The 19,959-nt window shown below is 36.3% G+C and overlaps 1 protein-coding gene and 1 pseudogene across 1 annotated transcript in view; both read right to left on the bottom strand.

Moving 5' to 3' along the window:
- LOC132165876 (7-deoxyloganetin glucosyltransferase-like) overlaps positions 1-19,959 on the bottom strand; it is an 82,850-nt gene that overhangs the window by 43,888 nt on the left and 19,003 nt on the right. The window lies entirely within an intron of this gene.
- LOC132166740 (probable leucine-rich repeat receptor-like protein kinase At1g35710) lies at positions 1,996-6,601 on the bottom strand (annotated as a pseudogene).

Raw genomic sequence — 19,959 nt, 5'->3', positions numbered from 1 at the left:
TCAGATCTGGACAGCCACAGCCAGGAGTAGGACTGGTTATTTGTCGCTAATCGGTGAACAAGTGAGTGAGTGCTGCACAGTCCACGGTTATTAGCCTATTACAGTGCAAGAGCAGAGGTTTTGTGTTTGATTTTGGAGGGAATAATAATCCCCACACTTCAACGGAATTGGATTTCTCAAGTTGGTGATTTGTTTCGACAGTCGGCAAGTCTGAAAAGTGAAAACGAAACGCTCTTGAGCCGCAGGATAGGTTGGAGTCGGGAAGAGGGGTTAGGGATTTAGGATATAGATTATTTTATTTTATTTTATTTTTTGTCTTCTTTCTTTTGTTTAGTGTATTGCCATGCTGGACCACTGGTGCTGAAGAGTTAAGTTTTGAGATTTTTTTTTTTTTTTTTTTTTAAGGTGGTAAAAATGTTTTGCAGGGCAGTAAGGATTTTGAAATTTCTTACCAGGGGCGTCCTTCAACTATCGACTTAAAATTACTTGTTTTTTTTTTTTTTACCGGGATCGCCCACCCCCCTTTCTCTCCGCCACTGCCATGAGGTCCAAACCTATTTGCCCTCCCAGCAAAGAACACCTCCCGAAGGAAGCCAATATAGGGAAGCCACTAGTCAGGGAAGGGAGTACTGTCTCCGAAAGCACTAGTCTCCGCTACAAAATTAAGCTGTAATCCAGGTGGAGACTAAAACCCATAAAACCCAAACAAAACAGCAGGAAATACATGGAAACAAAAGAAAACATAGAAAAATAAATACAACAAGTGGAAATACAACAAAAAACCAAGCAAGTGGCGGTGAAGAAGGTGGAGGAGCGGTCGAAGGGGTGCACTATCCTGGGGAAGCGAAACACGCACCGGAGCATGAGGTCCACACTCACGCTCCGGCACATGCAGTACTTGCAGCAGATCAGATGGTGGTGGTAAAGAGTTGGGATGACGGTGGTGACAGTGGAGGAGCGGCAGGAGGAGGCTACTGCCCAGGACATGAGGAACACGCTCTGGTGCATGAAATTAAGAGCTAAAGTCTTATTTTGTATATTAATAAGAGGCTGGACCCAAAATCAATCAAATTAAGGGTAGAGTTAGGGTTTAAAACTCTATCAAATTCTCATTGTATTTAAATTGTGTGACTCAATCTCTTACCTTTCCGCTTTCCTCTGTCGTGCATTAACTTCTTTAGGGGCCGGAGGTGGTGTGGACCGATGATGTTTTTAGTTCCTTTCATGAGTCTCACGGCAAGGAAACCAGATTTGTCTTTGTCACCGACATGTACTGGTTTGCTCTTAAATATCCTTTAAATTTGACTTATAACGCACGGCCTAGACTTTTTGATTAGTATTTGAAAAGCAATTGTTAGCTTCATGGAAATAAACTGAGTGTGGAAATTGGAAATTTGCTTACAAAAGCAATAGAAGTTCTTTCCCCGCAAGAGTTAAATTAATAGTTGGGGCCAAAGTGAAAGAACGTGCCTATTACGATCCATGGGCACGTCTATATCTATTTAATCAAGGAAGAATTGTAGCAAATATATATATATATATATATATATATATATATATATTTAATTGGCCATATTTTATTACACAATTGAAGAAAAATTGCAAGCTTTTCTTAATGTCACTCTTTAATTGTATGCTAATATGGCAAATTGGAAGTTGTATTTCCTTCATCTATCTAAATTGTGTTTATGTTGTTTTTTATTTTTCTAAGTGGTTGGGACATCTCTCATGGTCCAAATTTCATTTTGTTTTATCTAAAATTGTAAATACATGGCAACATATATACAATTAGATCTGTGAAATCTATTTTGTATCATGAAATAATTTTTCTCCATTTTAAATGAAATGAATTAGGACAAGTTTAAATCTAATGTCATAGTGACTACTCATATTTATGAGATCTTTTCAATATATGACATAAAAAAATAACTAGTAAAAACTCTATATTCCAATAGGGTACTTGCTCAAACTAAGACAATCTCAAATTTGGCTGGTTATGGATGGTGAAATTATTTATAGTAAATACTAGATTATATACGTGAAACACTATTGAAGAAACATACAAGTCATAAGGAGAAGTTACGTGGCAAAAGAGAACCCACTGTTAGGGTTGAAGTCACTAGCCCTCAATTGGACGTCAGCCCTAGAGATTATTCAAAAATACAAAAGATAATACTAGCATACATGGCCTCAAGGTCCAACATTTTTATTTACTGGATGCTACCAGAATGCCAATTTGTTCTAGTTGCTTGTGAGCTCGCTAAGGGTCATTGTGTCCATTGGGTAGGAATTGCAAGCTTGGGTTCAAGCTGACAATTTTTGTGCCACAAAATGCATGGTGGGTCGTGACTCTGGCGTGTCACTCACGCAATGTAAGGCCATTCTCACCACAAATGCCACATCATGCGCAATTTGGCCGGTTGGTTGTGGGAGTCTTTGGTCTAGCACATCCTTCAGAAGAAATTCTGCACTGTCTGAAATTGGAGTTGCTTTTGTTGATTTGGATGATGACTGGAAAGATAAGAGCTCCCTTGGGTGCCTACCCATCATAACTTCTAATGCCACCACTCCAAAGCTATAAACGTCGCATTTATCCGTAATTCGCATCGTGAATGCGAGCTCTGCGCATCCATAAAACAAAATCAGCATCCGTATAAGGATAAGATAAACACTTCCTAATATGAGAAACTCTTTCTTCTTTGAAGGGTTTCTTATACTCCACTAAATGAGGATCCCCTGAAATTTCTTTTCTGGATTCTAAGGAATTCAAGAGGGAATTTCAGGGACCCGATCCTACTCCATTACTTAAACAGCTACCTTTTCTTTTAAAAACTATTTTCATAATTATTATAGTCTATCCTAAAACAAAAATCTAGAAACTAGATTGTTAGCTTACCTGGAGCCATGTAGCCATAAGACCCAGCAATTGTTGTCCAGTTAGTTGTATTTGAACTCACAATCTAGCAATGCCAAAATCTGAGAGCCGCGGTTCGAACTCTGACTCCAGCAAGATGTTATTCACCGTTATGTCTCGGTGCACAATTGGAGGAGAACAATCATGGTGCAAGTAAGCAATTGCATGAGCCACACCTTGCACGATCTTCACCCTTCTACCCCAGTCCAATTCTGCTTTCCCTTCCACCCCATACAATACATTTCCCAAACTGCCTTTCTCCACATATTCATAAACCAAGTACAAGCACCACCGAGTGGCACAGAACCCATAAAGCTTAATGATATTGCGGTGCCTAACTTCTGTCAATATGCAAATCTCATTCTCAAAACTCTTATGATTGGCAACTAAGATGCCACTAGATTGTGACATGTTAAATCTTTTAACTGCAACAATTTGACCTGTCGACAATGCTGCTTTGTAAACGCTTCCAAATCCTCCTTTTCCAATACAATAATTCTCATGGAAGTTTTCAGTGGCCTTCATGATATCCCTTAATGTAAATTTACCCTCTCTTCCCCATATCAGTGACTCGGCCGTCTCCTCACACTCTAAAATTGTTTTGTTTTCTTCAACCAGGAGTTTGGTCTTCCGGTAACGTATGAGGAGTCCAGCAACAATGGTTGCAAGCAGTACTAATAGGCCGCAGACAGGAATGAGGACAACTAATAGAGTCGGATTATAATGCTTTTTCTTTCTGGAACAAAGAGTTAGGCCTTCTGCATCTCCACACAAACCAGAGTTTCCAACATAAGCTTTTGCAGGTGCATGTTTGAAAATGGTACTACTTGGGACTGGACCTGTTAAATTGTTGTAGGAAAAATCGATGGAGCTGCTGCGTAGACTAATCATGCGGGAAAATGATGATGGGATTTCTCCTGAAAGTTGGTTACGTGACACATTAACACCCTCCAATTTTGAAAGCTTTGCAAGGTTTCCAGGAATATTTCCTGAGAGTTTATTGCTGCTGAGGTCCAACAATAACTGCAATTCCATTAAGTTACCAAGCTCGGTTGGTATTTCACCTAACAGGTTGTTGTTGCTCAAGTCCAAGCTCAATAATTTACCACAATTCCCAAGTTCCTTTGGTATGTTCCTAGTCAAACTGTTTGTAGACAAATCAAGATCGTCAAGCTCACTCAAACCGCCTAGACTCCGAGGAATCTCTCCTGTCAACTGGTTCCTGCTCAGATTGAGCTTGTACAGTCGGCTTAGATTTCCAAGTACAGTTGGAATTTCCCCAGACAATTGATTGGAGCCCAGAATTAAATGTTGTAGTTGTGTCAACTTTCCAAGCTCGACTGGGATTTTTCCAGAAATCCGGTTTCTGTCCATCTGTAAATCGGTGAGAGATTCACATTCTCCCCATTCCATTGAGATTTGACCAACAAATTGATTGTCACTAAGAGAAATGGAACTAAGATTTGGATGAACTCCAAATGCATATGTAATGTTTCCACTGAATCGGTTCCCATCAAACCGTACTCTCTTTAGTTGTGAGCATTTTCTCAAGCACTTTGGCAATGACCCTGTGAAGTTGTTGCTATTCACTGTTAAAACTTCAAGAGCAAAGCTGTTGCACAATTCAGGTGGCAATTCTCCATAGAATGTGTTGTTGGAAAAGACAACAGTGATCAGAGAACTATACTTCCCAAAGTCACTCGGAATAGTGCCAAAGAATTTATTGGACATAAGAAAGATTTTCGTTAAATTACCGAGCCGAGAAATCGTGTCCGGCAACTCACCTTCAAGTTGGTTAGCATTGAGATCAAGAAGTTGCAGAGACACCATATCTCCAATCTCCGGTGGGATTGTGCCATTGAGATTGTTGGAGTCAAGTTGTAAGACTTGAAGGTTTGTGAGCTTCCAGACTGTCTGAGGAATTGGACCAGAAAGTTGGTTGTCTCCAAGTTCTAATACCAACAAATCTTTCAAGTTCCCAATCTCGGATGGAATTGAGCCAGAAAGCTGATTATCATACATATAAAGAAAATCGAGCTTTGTCAATAGGCCTATTTCCGGCGGAATTTCTCCAGTGAATGAATTAAGAGAAAGGTCCAAGAGGTTGAGGTTTGTACAAAACCCAAACTCAGAAGGAATTGTAGAATTCAAGCTATTCATTTGAAGTTCGAGTCTCAAGAGGCCTTTGAGTTGGCCTATTGAAGAAGGAATTCTCCCTTCCAATGAATTGTTGAACAGTTCTATAAATAGAAGATTGGATAATACTCCAATATCCTCAGGAATTAGACCACTGAACTGGTTTGCTCCTAGATTAAGAACTGTGAGCTTGGAAAGGTGTGATATGTCCCGTGGGATTGTGTCATTGAGGTTGTTGGAGAAAAGTTGTAAGACTTGAAGGTTTGTGAGCTTCCAGACTGTCTGAGGAATTGGACCAGAAAGTTGGTTGTATGAAAGATCTAATTGCAACAAATCTTTCAAGTTCCCAATCTCGGATGGAATTGAGCCAAAAAGCTGATTGTATGAAAGTTTTAATTGCAACAAATCTTTCAAGTTCCCAATCTCGAATGGAATTGAGCCAGAAAGTTGATTGTATGAAAGTTCTAATTGCAACAAATCTTTCAAGTTCCCAATCTTGGATGGAATTGAGCCAGAAAGCTGATTATCATACAGATAAAGATAATTGAGCTTTGTCAATAAGCCTATTTCCGGTGGAATTTCTCCAATGAATGAATTATGAGACATGTCCAAGAGGGTGAGGTTTGTACAAAACCCAAACTCAGAAGGAATTGATGAATTCAAGCTATTCATGCCAAGATCGAGTCTCGAGAGGCCTTTGACCTGGCCTATTGAAGAAGGAATTCTCCCTTCCAATGAATTGTTGTTCAATCCTATATCTAGAAGATTGAATAATACTCCAATATCCTCAGGAATTAGACCACTGAACTGGTTTACTCCTAGATTAAGATATTTGAGCTTGGAAAGGTGTGATATGTTTGGTGGTATTGTTCCATTGAACTTATTGTGGGACAAATCCAAGAAGGTCAAGTTGTGACAATAAAGTATAAACCCTGGAACCCTGAAGTGAGTCCATAATTGTCATAAAAGGAAAGGTGGGTCAACAAAGGCATGGCCAAAAACTTCGACCAGTCAAGATTTAGTAAGCGGTTTGATCCAAGGTCTAAGTAGTGTACCTTTTGAAGATTGGTAATCTGATATGGGATTTTCCCATTGAGATAGTTGAAGGGAAGACTCAAGTACTGCAGTTCCGTTAGCCGGCCTATCTCCGACGGTATTGGCCCGGTGAGATAGTTGTGGCTGAGGTCGAAGCGGGTGAGGTTAAGGAATGGAGTGAAGTTGAAGTGGGCTAGTGTTCCACTGAGATTTGCACCTGAGACGGTTATCTCGGAGACTGTTCCGGTTGAGTCGCAGACAATGCTTGTCCAGTTACAAAGGTTGTTGAGGTTGGCAAGAGACCTTGAAGTGAGAGGAGAACTAGGGGGAAGAGCGGCGAGGGTGTTTTTCCATTTGACAAGAGCTTCTGCTTGTGCTTCTGGTGATGCTGTGATTTGCAATAAAAGTATGGAGAGCAAGACAACGTGAAGGAAAAGAAGAGGAGGCTTGGGATTTGCTGCCATGCCTGCCTTTGGACTTTCACGTTTCATTGGTTTTTTCATTCAATCTATTGAAGCAGAGAGTGATGGTAAAACATACATAAATAATTTATCGCCGACAACACGTTGCCTGCTCTTAAATATCCTTTGAATTTGACATGCAAATTACAAAATAGGGTCACATGTATGAAAGGACATGTTTAGCTGGACAGCACTCAATTTTCAAGGAAAATAATTTCAGTATCTTTATGTGACCCTATTTTTATCAAAAGTAGGGTCACATGTATGAAAGGACATGTTTAGATGGACTTTCACGTTTCATGCTAGATAGACTTTTTGGTTAATATTTGAAAAGCAATTAATTGCTTCAGTGTGGAAATTGGAAAAATTTGCTTTCAAAAGCAATAAAAGTTCTTTCGACGTCAGAGTGGTTTCACATTGGATTAGATAAGCTAAAGGTTATTTTGATTAGTCTAATAAATTTGGGTGAAAATTTATTTAAATGTCGTTAGTTATTTTAGCAAACAAATTGTTGAGTTCCTCCGGTCTTCATCAAATTCGATGAGGATTGTACACTCACCAAATGTAATATATATAGTGTAGTTGATTAGAATTATATATATATATATATATATATATTAATGTTATAATTCTAATCAACTACCCTATGTGAACAGATAATACCCTTATTTTCACTATCATTATCATTAATCTAAGATCAACATGTAATTTTCTTGGTTAGAATTATGATTTTGAAAACGATCTAAATGACATCCAATAAAAGAGTTTTTTTTTTTTTTTTTTTTTTTGGGAGAGTGATTTTTGATCGTGTTCGAACCTTTGTTTTTTTGTTAGAATCATAATTTTTGTTGTTCTTTGAGGCACAGTTGTGGATTTAATTTTTCTTGGAGTACTGTTCTTTTAATTCTTTATAAAACACAGTTTGATGGATCTAGAAGCTAACTTGGTGCTCGTGCCATGCCTCTATCATCAATTCCATCAACTCTTTTCACTTATCAGTTTCATTTTATGTAGAAGATAATAATAAAAAAACATTAGACCAAATTCCAACAGAGAAATATTTTCTCCGAATTATGTTTGAGAAATTTTTTTAATTCAGTTATTAAATTCATATCTTGCAGCTTAAAAAATGAAAATTATATCTCAATTGCCATCAACATTGTTTATCCCATGTTATCTAATATATAATGTCTAATGTCTAATATCTAATCTAAACTAATATAGGCTCCGTTTACTTCGACGTAAAATAGTTTCCAAAAAATGATTTCCACATTTTACGGTGTTTACTGTGACATAAAATAGTAGTTAATAGAAAATACCGTGAACCATTTTTCGACTTTGAGCATCTCATTCTCAAATTAATGGACCCCGCCCAGGACCTCGTCGGGATTTACCCGGAATCCACTTGGGACTCACCCAGGACCTGCTCTGGACCCCGCTAGGATCTGCCCGGGACCTGACTGGACCTGAACTGGACCCGCCTGGACCTGCCCAGGACCCGCCCAGAACTTGACTGGTACCCGCCTAAGACCCGACCAACACCCGACCAACACCTGCTCGGGACCCCACTGAGACTTGCTCGGGACCCGCACAGGACTTTACCGGGACCTACCCTGTACCTGACTAGGACCCACTCGGGACTTGCTAGGGACCTTACTGGGACCCTTCCAAGACTTGCTCGGGACCCCGCCGGGACTTGACTGAGACTTGACCAGACCTGCCTGGGACTCGTTGGTCCCGATGGGGACCAAGACAAGTCCCAGGAGGGTCCCGGTCAAGTCCCGAGCGGGTCCTGGACAAGTCTTGGTCGGGTCTCGGGCAGGTCTCAGTCAAGTCCCGGGTAGGTTCCGGTGGGGTCCCTGGCAAGTCCCGGGTGGGTCTTGGGAGCATGTCCTAACCAAGTCCCGGGACACTGCCGGGACCTGCCCGGGATTTTATCGGGATCCGCCTGGGACTTTACTGAGACATAACTAGACCTTCCCGAGACCCTACCGGGACTTGACCGGGACCCGCCTGGGACTTGATTAGGACCCGCCTGAGACTCGTCAGAAAACATTTTCCTTGAAAATGATTTCTTAGAAAACATTTTTCGGTATTTGGCATATACAGAAAATCAGGCGGGTCCCGGTGAGTCACAGTGGGGTCTTTGCGGGACTCGGTTCGGACACCTCTAAGACTTGGTGAGGACATTTTCGTAATTTAAAGTTAAGATTTGGTCAGGACATTTTCGTAATTTAGAGTTTAATATGATTTAATGAAAAAATATTAAAAAAAAAATTGATATTCTATGCACGCGGTAAACGCCGTAAAATGTTTTCAGCAGAAAACATTTTCAGGGAAAATCACTTCCCTGAAAATATTTTCCGATAAAAACCATTATACGTTGAAATAAACAGAGCCATAATCTAAGAGAGCCCTTACTATCAGGTCATAGTGTAAACCAGCCCTTTTACAGTATCTAATCACCATGTGACACATCATCAATTTAAGAAAAATGCAAAAAAATGAAAGTGAGAACCACACCAAATCAGAGAAAAAAAAAAAAACCATAGTTGGTCCAACCTGGACGCACGGCGTGGGTCCGGCAAGACCTACTGTAATGCCCCAATAAAAACAACTGCTTTTGCTAAGGGATTTTCTACTACTAAGAAGGTTTTATAATAAAAACTCAATAACAAAGAGCCCAAGACTATATCCAAACAAAATCCCCTTTGAAAACTAAGTCTAAAAGACCTAAACCCTGTGAGTGGACGTACGCTAGGGTTGCCGGACGTACGCCCCTGTCTTCAGTGCGGAAGTAGGCGGGGGGATCACCGGACATACACTCTGCAAAAAGTACACGGACGTACATGGACCACACGAACATACGCCACTTTTTGGAATATCCCTTGGTTAATACTTGGACGTACACTACATCCTTTGGACCGCAGTGTAAATAGTACTGGACGTATGCTAGGGTTGGCGGACGTCTGCTGCTTTTCTAAAGAGTAGGTAACACCCCTCACCTATAAATACCCCACCCCCCTTCGTTATTTCTCACCCATTTCACCCAAAGGCCACCCTTGTGAGTTTTGTGAGAGTTGAGAGGAATTTGGAGAGAAAGAGGGAAGCCCGTGTTCTTAACGAATTTCGAGGTAACCCCTTGCCCATTGTTGTTCCCTATTCATATTATTATTATTTTTCTACATGTTCTAAGTTTTAAAAGCATCATGCTAAAGTTCTTGCATTATTTCTTACAAAGCCTACAACGCTTTCAAAAAGAGTTTGAAAGAGCCTTCAATTTTATGATGATTGAGTTTTCTTAGGTTGCTATTGTCCCGAGGGACCTATAATACAGTACCGGTGCCTCGACCATTGTACGCTATCATACATAACACTAGCGGCATGATCGAGTCTGACCTCGGGTGGCTCACATCACTAATGATGTTCGTCCTGTAGTGACCTAGTCATTTGAGAATGACTGCACCGGGTCACGAAACCAGTAGATCCAAAGCCCACATAATACACACATTTGACCATAGAATGAAATCTATATAGTAAGCTCATGGCCATTATACCGCACGTACTGGTCAACCATGTCATACCATGCATCTTATTAACCAGTTCAAAATACAGTTACCAAGTATCTACCAAAAAGTAGTTGTGCTCATATCATACTCGTGGTCAGTTAACTGACATATTCTACGTTTAGAAAAAGGTTCGTGAGTATTTACTTACATCGTTCGCTCGCTTGAATCCTCCGACATTGTTAAATCCTGCTATAACGGAACATAACGCACCGTTATACATAATGCTAGAGGACTCTTAAGAGTAAAATGCTAGGTTAACTTGATGTAAGGGATTACTGGGTCCTAGGTTGCACAAAATGAGCTAAGGCAGAGTTCTACCCTCCTGACCATATGTCCACACCCGAGAGCATACGTCCTGTCAGAGAGTAGGCATTTTGGCCAAAAGCTCTCTAACGGGGTTTTAAGGCCTTCATGCGATCTAAGGGCTATTATAATTCCTTTTAAGCTATAAAACTTAAAAAAGTAAAAAAAAAATATTCCAAAGGATGGCAAATTTTATTTTATTTTTTTTAAAAAAAAAAATCCATTGTATAAGAAAAACATTAAAAAATTTATGTTTTTTTTTTTTGGTTATAAAAAATATTTTTTTATAACTTTTAAAATAAAATTTTCTGTTTTTAAAAAAATTAACAATTTTTCGTTTTAGAAAATAAAAATTTTTGTTTCTAAAACAATTTTTTCAAAAAAAAAATGTTTATTTTAAATAAAAATTTCTGTTTAAAGAAAAAATCGTTTTTTAAAAAAATTAAAAATTTTTCGTTTATTTTTTATTATTATTTTTTTAAATCTTTTTTGTTAAATTAAAATTTTCGTTTTTTAAAATTTATTTTTTGAATTTATAGGAGTATTTTTTTGTCTTTTTGTTAGCGTTAGGGGGACATCGATAATGTTTTGGTAATTTAAAAATATTGTCACAATTGAAAATTTGAAGATACATTATCAATTGAATGATATTTTGAAGAAATATGTGAACTTTACCCTAACATTTGATTAACTTTGTAGTAAATAATGATAGTGGAGAATTTTTTGTTTATTTTTTTGGTAAGTGGAGGACTTCTTTCGTGCATTTCCTTTTCACAGGGGTAGTGGAGGACTTCTTTCGTGTGGAGGACTTCTTTCGTGCATATCCTTTTCACAGGGGTGGTGGAGGACTTCTCTTTTGTCTATAAATTAATAAAGGAAAACTAGATCACCATTAATTTTCACAGGTGTAGTGGAGGACTTCTTTTTTAAAAGTCATGTCCAATACGATTATTGCAGTAAAAGATAATTTCAAGAAATGAGTGATAACTTAAGGAGACCAATGCCACTCACGTTTATTCTATTCCCATACCAACACAACTTGTCAAACAAGGGAATGAAATGTGTGTATATAATTGGTTCACTTTCCGTTTGTTAAAGGCTTTAGAGGTTTTAGTGGAAATATATTTTTTTGACGTAAAAAATATATATATAAGATTTTTTTTTTTTTTTTGGAAAAATGAAAAAGTATGGATGTTTTGTATGAAAAAGTGAAAATTTTTGGTTTTGTAATGATTTTTTTTTAACAGTAATAAAAAGTGATTAGTGTAATATAAAAAGTAAGAATGTTTGAGAAAATGAAAAAGTAAGATAATAGTATCAAGTCTCAAAGGCCTTTGCCAAACGAAGCCTAGGAGTTGTTTGTTATCAATTTGTGAAAAAAAAAAAAAAAGAATAATAATTAGTATAGGAAAGTAAAAAAATGATATTGAAAAGTGAAATTTTTGTTTTGTATTGATTTTTTTATTTGAATAGTAATAAAAAATACATAATATGATATAAAAAGTAAATCATGTTATATAAAAAGTGAGAATGTTTTGATGTTGTTCTTTTTAACAAAGAAAGTGAATAGCATTTAGGGGATAGGAAGGGAGAGAAAGTTGTTAACAAACAACCCTGAACTCTAATTGTTGAATGTGCAAAGGACATGGAAGAATTGACCACTTGCAACTTTTTTCTTGGAATAGACTATTGAATACTTAAGACATCGTTTATTTTGACATAAAATGATTTTTAGAAAATATATATATATATTTTGGGTGTTTGGTGCGATGGAGAGTAATAGTCAACATAAAATATTATTCATTTGATCTAAAAAGTTTCTTTAATATTCATTTTTTAACACCATAAACCATTTACGAGTTTGAGCTTCTTATTTTCAAATATACGGACGAACCCAGCACGAGACGTCGTTGAGACTTAGATGGGCCACTGTTCTCTCATAAAACCGGTTCAATAAGAGAGAGTTGTTCATTCCTTATAAACATGCCCAAGATCTTGTCCACAGGCAATGTGAGACTATTTCTCAACACCCTCCCTCATGTGCAGGCTGATATTTTTCTTGGTTCTTGTCACAGGGTAAGTAATGTGAGCCCCCATTTGTCTTATGGTAGGCTTTGATACCATGAAGAAATTTGTGGGCCTAACTCATCTCATAAAATCGGTTCAATAAGAGAGGGTTGCCAATTCCTTATAAACAAGCCCAAGATCTTGTTCACATGCAATGTGAAACTATTTCTCAACAACAACTACATCGAAAAATTGGTCGTTGGATGTCGATTTGGTGTCATTGCATTAAAACTTGGACCAGAGAGTGATATTGAAAGTGCCATTTCAATATAAGAACTTTGAATATTTCAAAAATCTTAGCCATTTCTCTGTTTTGTGCCCCTGTTTTTGTAGTTTGATGTTTAATTTTAAAGTAAAGGCTTTTGGCATTTGGTTATTCATTTGAAAATCTGCATTGTTAGGGTGTTTCAAATTTTTACTTTGACATTTCTTTTGCTCTTTTTTTCCTTTTTTTGCTTCCTGTTTATTGGTTACTAATTTTGTGTTCTTTTGGCGTGAAGGAAAAATATCTTGTGTAGGAAATCTGCATATTTCTAGCCTATTTTGGGTAGTAGATTCTAGAATTCTAAAGAATATCTGTTGGGTGATTGAAATAACATTGCTATGATCCTGTTTTCTGCTGTGTCTATTTTAGTTTTACATGATATTGAGAATTTCAAGTTTTGCCTTTGATATCTTGCTTTAAGTGTATGTTTTGTGTTTGTTAAAATGCACACTCAATCATTTCTTGTAATATGTAAGATTGCTACTTTACATTTTCAAAGTTTTCTCTCACTCGTATTTTACTTTTTTGGGCTTGCAGATTTTCTGAAAAGATAACATGGAGGACAAGTGTGCAATTAAGAAAGATGTTTCTGAAGTATTACGTTATCATTAGAACTAATTCTTTTTCATGTTGCTTTTTCTCAAATGCAATCTTACTAATCGTAATTTATGGCTTGTGCAGTTGATAGGCAATACACCAATGGTATATATCAACAATATTGTTGATGGTTGTGTAGCCCGTATCGCTGCGAAGCTTGAAATGATGGAACCCTGTTCTTGTGGTAAAGACAGGCAAAAATAACTCGTTATTCTTTTAAATTGATTGTGTCTTGCTTAATATTAGAGTGATCTAGCAACTAAAGGATTTCCTTGAGAATCTTTGGTTCAGACTAATACGTTTGCATAAAATTCCCCATATCTACAAATATTTTTTCCAGATTGTTCATACAAATTCAACTTTGCCTCTCTTGTTCTAGAAGAAGTGCAACCCATCCCACCCTACACATAAAATTGTCTTTGTGATGGAAGCTATGTGCTCTTGTCTGTTATACAAGTTCCATTACACATCCTATATACATTTTAATTACACTCTATGCTGATGTTAACCCTCATTATCATTGCCTGTTTTTAATTTTTCTTATCAAGTCAAATTTTTATATATGCTTGGCAACTTGTCCTTGTTTCAGCTAGGTCATGTGTTTTTTGACCATCTCTATCCCATTCATCTCGAAATTCCTGTTTACAACATACAAATTGTCTTGAAGTCACCACGTCGTCTATCTTTCTTTTATTACATAAATCTTTACGAATGCTAAATCCACAATTTTGTCCATACTCATTATAAAAGTTGTATGCCTCTTGTTTAGAATCAAACTCAATGCCAAGCTTTGCGTATAATCAGTAATCACATTTTGATCATTGTTCTTGTTCGCCTCCTCTATGTAACTATTCGAAAAATAAATTAAAATGTGTAAGAATCTTAAAGTCTTGTTAGAACATGCTAGAACACTAGAGGAACCACCAAGGTGGTAGTTGAGTTGGCAAATGAAATTCTTTTTATTCTAGTGGTCGCGTGTTCGAATCTGCTTGCGGTAGTAAATGCGTGAACCAGATGCTACTATGAAGGGGCTTTGTTGGCTCACACCTTGGTGGGGCTGTGGTGACGGGCTCGCCTTCCCAGGCAGTAGCTATGGCTCAAACCGGACATTCCACAGCAGGTAGGAACCCCGATGGTAACGCCCAAGGAAGAAAATTACACTGGTTGCCCCTTCCCGCCCTTTCAATTAGAAAGGAAAAAAAAAAAAAAAAACAAAACAAAACTAAGAGGATGCTATGTGAATTGATCACAAAACATAGGAAGTTTTGAGCTTTATATGTCACAAAATATCTCCAAAATCAAATCCACTGTAAGTTTTTTTATTTATTTATTTTTTTTTTTTTTTGTGCAGTTCAAAAAATAAGAATGGTAAGTCGATTATACAGTACATATATAACATAAAGCTAAATTTATCCAAATTTGTCCCACAAAATAACATAGGAGAGAATTAAAAGACAAAACATAGCTATAATAAACATAGTCTGCACTAGAGAAATTTTGACGACTTTTTCATTGTAATTTAAAATTTAAATTACAACGATTATTTGAATTGAATCAGAAAAAGAAATAAAGAAAGAAGGAATTAAAAAAAATTGAAATGAAAGAAAAAAGAATGAATAAACTTGAATCAAATGTTCTCGTGATAAGGAACCTCATAATTATGACATCATAGAAAAGAAAAGAAAAAAAAAAACTGAATCGTACATGGAACTTATATTATATATAGTTATATACGGGTCGTATAGTCATTGTATACATGTTAAAAAAAAAATTATTAGCATCCACTACGGCCACTATTCTTCACCAGCACATTGACAGATCCCTACTTTCACAAAAAAAAAAAAAAAAATCCAATAAAAATTCAACTTCAAGTTCCAGTGAAGATGTTTGAGAATACCCAAAACTCAAAATCTGAAGAATACCCAAAACTCAAAATCCAGTAGGATGGGAGCCCTGCTGCTTGAAGAAATATCAGGCCTGTCTGGGTAGAAAAAGAGTACAGAGAGAGAGAGAGAACAGACAGAGACACATTGGGTAAAAAAAGAGAGAGAGAAGATGGGATGGAAGGGAGTTAACAAATTGAATTTCAAGTACCAGTGAAGATGTTTGAGAATACCCAAAACTCAAAATCTGAAGAATACCCAAAACTCAAAATCCATAGGATGGTTGCACCGCCGCTTGAAGAAATATGAGGCCTGTCTGGGTAGAAAAAGAGAACAGATAGAGACGTATGAATAGAGATTTTCGGTTGCCTTGAGGAAGTCAAGTGTAAGACAATTTACCTTTTTTCTTTTTTCTTTTTTAAAATTAAAGAAAATAGATATTAAAGGAAAATTTAAATTTGAAATATTAGCACTAAATTTAAGGTATTAGCACCAAATTTGAAGCATTAATACCAAATTTAGGATGATCAAATTTCTTTTGGGTGATATCATCCTTAAAGGGTTAACCTTCCACCCTTAGATTTTAGTTTTGAATCCAAAAACAAGTTTTGAAGCATTAAAAACTAAATATTAACTCATAAAAATTTAACTAACAAAAAAAACAATTTTTTTTTAAAATATATGCTTGACGCGCGGCTGCCAAATAGCAGGACTCAAGACATATTGAGTAAAAAAAGAGAAAGAGAGAAGATGGGATGGATGGGAGTTAACGGGATTAATTTCTGTTTTTTTTTTTTTTTTTGGTCGGTGTTAGTGTAATTAATGAGTAGCTTGCCTGAGGGCATCTCAACCCTCAAACCAAACTACTGCAAAATATGCGGTTGTTTGGTTTGCCGCATGGAAGCTGAGTCCACGTGTTACTGTCACACACGTCACCACTAGAAAAATTTTCAAATTTTTCATTTTCAAACCTCCACCCCTTCCTAGGAAGAGGCTCTCTCTTTTCTTTCTCTTTTATTTTCTTTTCCTTTAAAGGCTCTACATCTCTCTCTATATATATACAAATTAGTGGTGAATATATATATATATATATATATATATATATATAATTTTTAAAAAATTAGTTACGTTTTTTACTTTTCGACACGTCACCAATTTGGTGACGTGTTGAAATTGGCATGTCACCTTTATGGTGACATGCCAATCGTGACACATCACCAATTGGTGGCGTGTCAAGATTGGCACGTCACCTTTAAGTGGTGACATGTGGAATTCAACACGTCATTAATTAGTGACGTGTTAGCATTCCACACATCACTAAGGGCCTGTTTGGAATTGTATTTGACAGGCCTAAAAGTACTTTTAAAACTCAAAAAGTCCATTTGAGAAAAAAGTACTAGTTTGGTAAAAAAATTAAAAGAGCTTTTAAGGGTCCAAAAAGCCAAAAAATGGTCAAAGGCAAAAACTAAAAAATGAAGCTTTTGTCCAAAAACTTTTTTTGACTTAAAAGATCTATTTCTCAAATGCAATTCCAAACAGGCTCTCAATCCCAGTAGTGATTCCTGAATTTTTGATGTGTCACTCACGTTGCTAATGACACGTCACCACCCAATTAGTAACGTTTTAGAGCCTTAAAATGTCACTAATGGATAGTCATTAAAATTTTATTTTATTTTTTGTAGTGGTATTAGCTTAAATTTTAAAAAAGTGATTTAGCATTGGGACAGGAAGTGTCATAACGACTCTAGTTGTGTGACTAAAACTTGTGACACATGACAAGGAAATAAACAATTGGGTCTTTTAGTTTTATTAATTAATGAGGTTATTAGCATTTTTTTTTTTTTTTGGGTTAATAGCTTTTTTGGTACTTGGGTTTTAATGTTTTTATTTTTTTCTCCCTAGGTTTTAAAACATGACAGAACTAGTACCTTAGATTTTAAAAAAATACCGAATCACTACCTCCATTTTGAAAAGTTGTATAGGGGTGGCCGAACCATTAGGGGTATCAATACGGTTAGCGGTTATTGGCAATAACCGCTAACTGTAACCGCCTTAGCAGTTAGTAGATTTCACTAACCGCAATCGGTTAGCGGTTAGCTACTAACTACCGGTTAGCGGTTAATGAAATAGGTAACCGCCCGCTAACCGCTTTTTCAAAATTCGGCTCTTTTTTTGCTTTTTAAGCTTTCTTTTGGGCGTTTTTATCACTGCAGCATTTTTTACCCTCATTTGTTTTTTGTATTTTTAGTGTCTTTTTAAGCCCAATTGCTATAAAAAGAGCCCATATTGAAAAATAAAAAATATTTGACCCCAAATTTACATTTACTTGTACTTTAAAAATAAAATTCCTTAAATATTAAATCATAACTGGTTAACTTTAAAAAAAAAAAAAAAAAAATGAAAAGAGTTCAACACAACATATAAAAGAAGATCAAATAAAACATATGATATATATGATTATATATATTATTTGTTATTATATAATCATATGATTTAATGATCAATTCATCATGTGATATAATCATATCAATTATAGTGATGATATTACTAAAATTAGAATGGTTTAATCCAATGTCAATTACTTAATTTGATATTATACGAATCACATTATCATTGTACACTAATAATATGATTAACTTGAATAAAGTATTTGAATTTTCATTGAATCATATGATTCAGTATTGATATTATACATTTATATTATTCATATGCATATATGTATAATTATAATTTATAACATATATAGACTTATAAGTTTATAACATACATAGGAACTAAGTCTCTAGGTACTTAATTGTTGTATTAGTATGAATTAGTATACTTATGACTTATGTCATATTATACATGTATAATTTGCTATTATATAATCATATAAATTAGAATGATAATACATTAATACTTCAATTATAAGTAACACATTATTGAATCTAATCCTAATTACTTAATTTGATATTATACGAATCACATTATCATTGTACATTAACAATATGATTAACTTGAATAAAGTATTTGAATTGTCATTGAATCATATGATTAAGTATTGATCTTATACATTTATATTATTCATATGCATATATGTATAATTATAATTTATAACATATATAGACTTATAAGTTTATAACATATATTGGAACTAAGTCTCTAGATACTTAATTGTTGTATTAGCATGAATTGGTATACTTATGAGTTATATCATATTATATATGTATAATTTGTTATTATATAATTAAATGATTTAATAATCAATTAATCATGTGATAGAATCATATAAATTATAGTGATAATATATTAATACTCAAATTGTAATTTAATTATCTAAAAAAAATTGTGATTTAATGATTAAGTGATTATGTTATATGTATAAATATTATTATAATTATAATTATAAAAATATATTATATAAAAAGGCGGCTAGCAGTTACGGTTAGTAAACCCAATAACCTCCAACCGCTAACCGCTAGGCTGTTATGGCGGTTAAGCAGTTAAGTGGTTAGCGGGCGGTTTCTAATCGCTCGCTTTGACACCCCAATGAACCACCCCCATGGGGTGGCTGGCCACTCCCAGTTTGACCTTCAACTACCCCTAAGGCCGGTCTAGGGGTGGCCGAGCCAACCCCAAGGGCCTTGGGGGTGGTTTCGGCCACCCCCTTTTCGGCCCTTGGGGTGGTTCAGCCACCCCCAGACTGGCCGTGGGGGTGGCTCAGCCACTCCTAAAGTCAAACTGAGGGTGGCAGGGGGTAGTTCGGCCACCCCCATAGAATTTTTCAAACTGGAGGTGGTGATTTGGTATTTTTCCAAAATCTGAGGTATTAGTTTTGTCTTTTTTGAAAACTAGATGGAAAAAATAAAAACATTAAAACCCAGGTACCAAAAAAGTTATTAACCTTTTTTTTTTTTAATCAAATTGGGAAAAGGGTTAGAAGTGATTAAAATACTGAAAAGGGATGAGTTCCCCTACAATAGACCCAAACACAGAAATAAATAGTACAGGTAACCAGAACAAAGTAGGAAATTGGCCAAATAATTAGCCCGGTCCTCTCCAAAGGGCCGCATAAAGCAGTTTTAAAAGTAAAAGAAGTGCATGAAGAGTCATAAATCTCATGAGGTTTACGAACCCTAATTATAACTTTAAGAACTCCATAAGGTCCAAACCTATCTGCACTCTCAGCAAAGAACAACATCAACCACCTAAAGGAAGCCAATATAGGGAAGGCACTAGTCAGGGAAGGGAGTATTGTCTCCGAATGCACTAGTCTCCACCACAAAAATAAGCCGTAAATCTAGGTGGAGACTAAAACCTACAAAACCCAAACAAAACAACAGGAAGTACATGGAAGCAAAGGAAAACATAGAAAAATAAATACAACAATCGGAAATACAACAAAAAACCAAGCAGGTGGCAGTGAAGAAGGTGGAGGAGCGGCCAGAGGGGTGCTTTGTCCAGGGGAAGGGAAACACACACCAGCGCGTGACGTCCACGCTCAAGCGCGTGGAGCTCATGCTCCGGCACATGTAGTATTGGCAGCAGATCAGATGGTGGTGGTAAAGAGTTGGGATGACGGTGGTTACGGTGGAGGAGCGGCAGCAGGAAGCTACTGCCAAGGACATGAGGAACATGCTCCGACGCGTGAAATTAAGAGTTAAAGTCTTATTTTGTATCTTAATAAGAGGCTGGACCCAAAATCTGTCAAATTAAGGGTAGAGTTAGGGTTTAAAACTCTATCAAATTC

Source organism: Corylus avellana, chromosome ca11 (genome assembly GCF_901000735.1).
Source record: "Corylus avellana chromosome ca11, CavTom2PMs-1.0".
Taxonomy (NCBI): domain Eukaryota; kingdom Viridiplantae; phylum Streptophyta; class Magnoliopsida; order Fagales; family Betulaceae; genus Corylus; species Corylus avellana.
The sequence above is the reverse complement of the archived record's forward strand: the minus strand, read 5'-3'. Positions and strand labels throughout refer to the sequence as shown.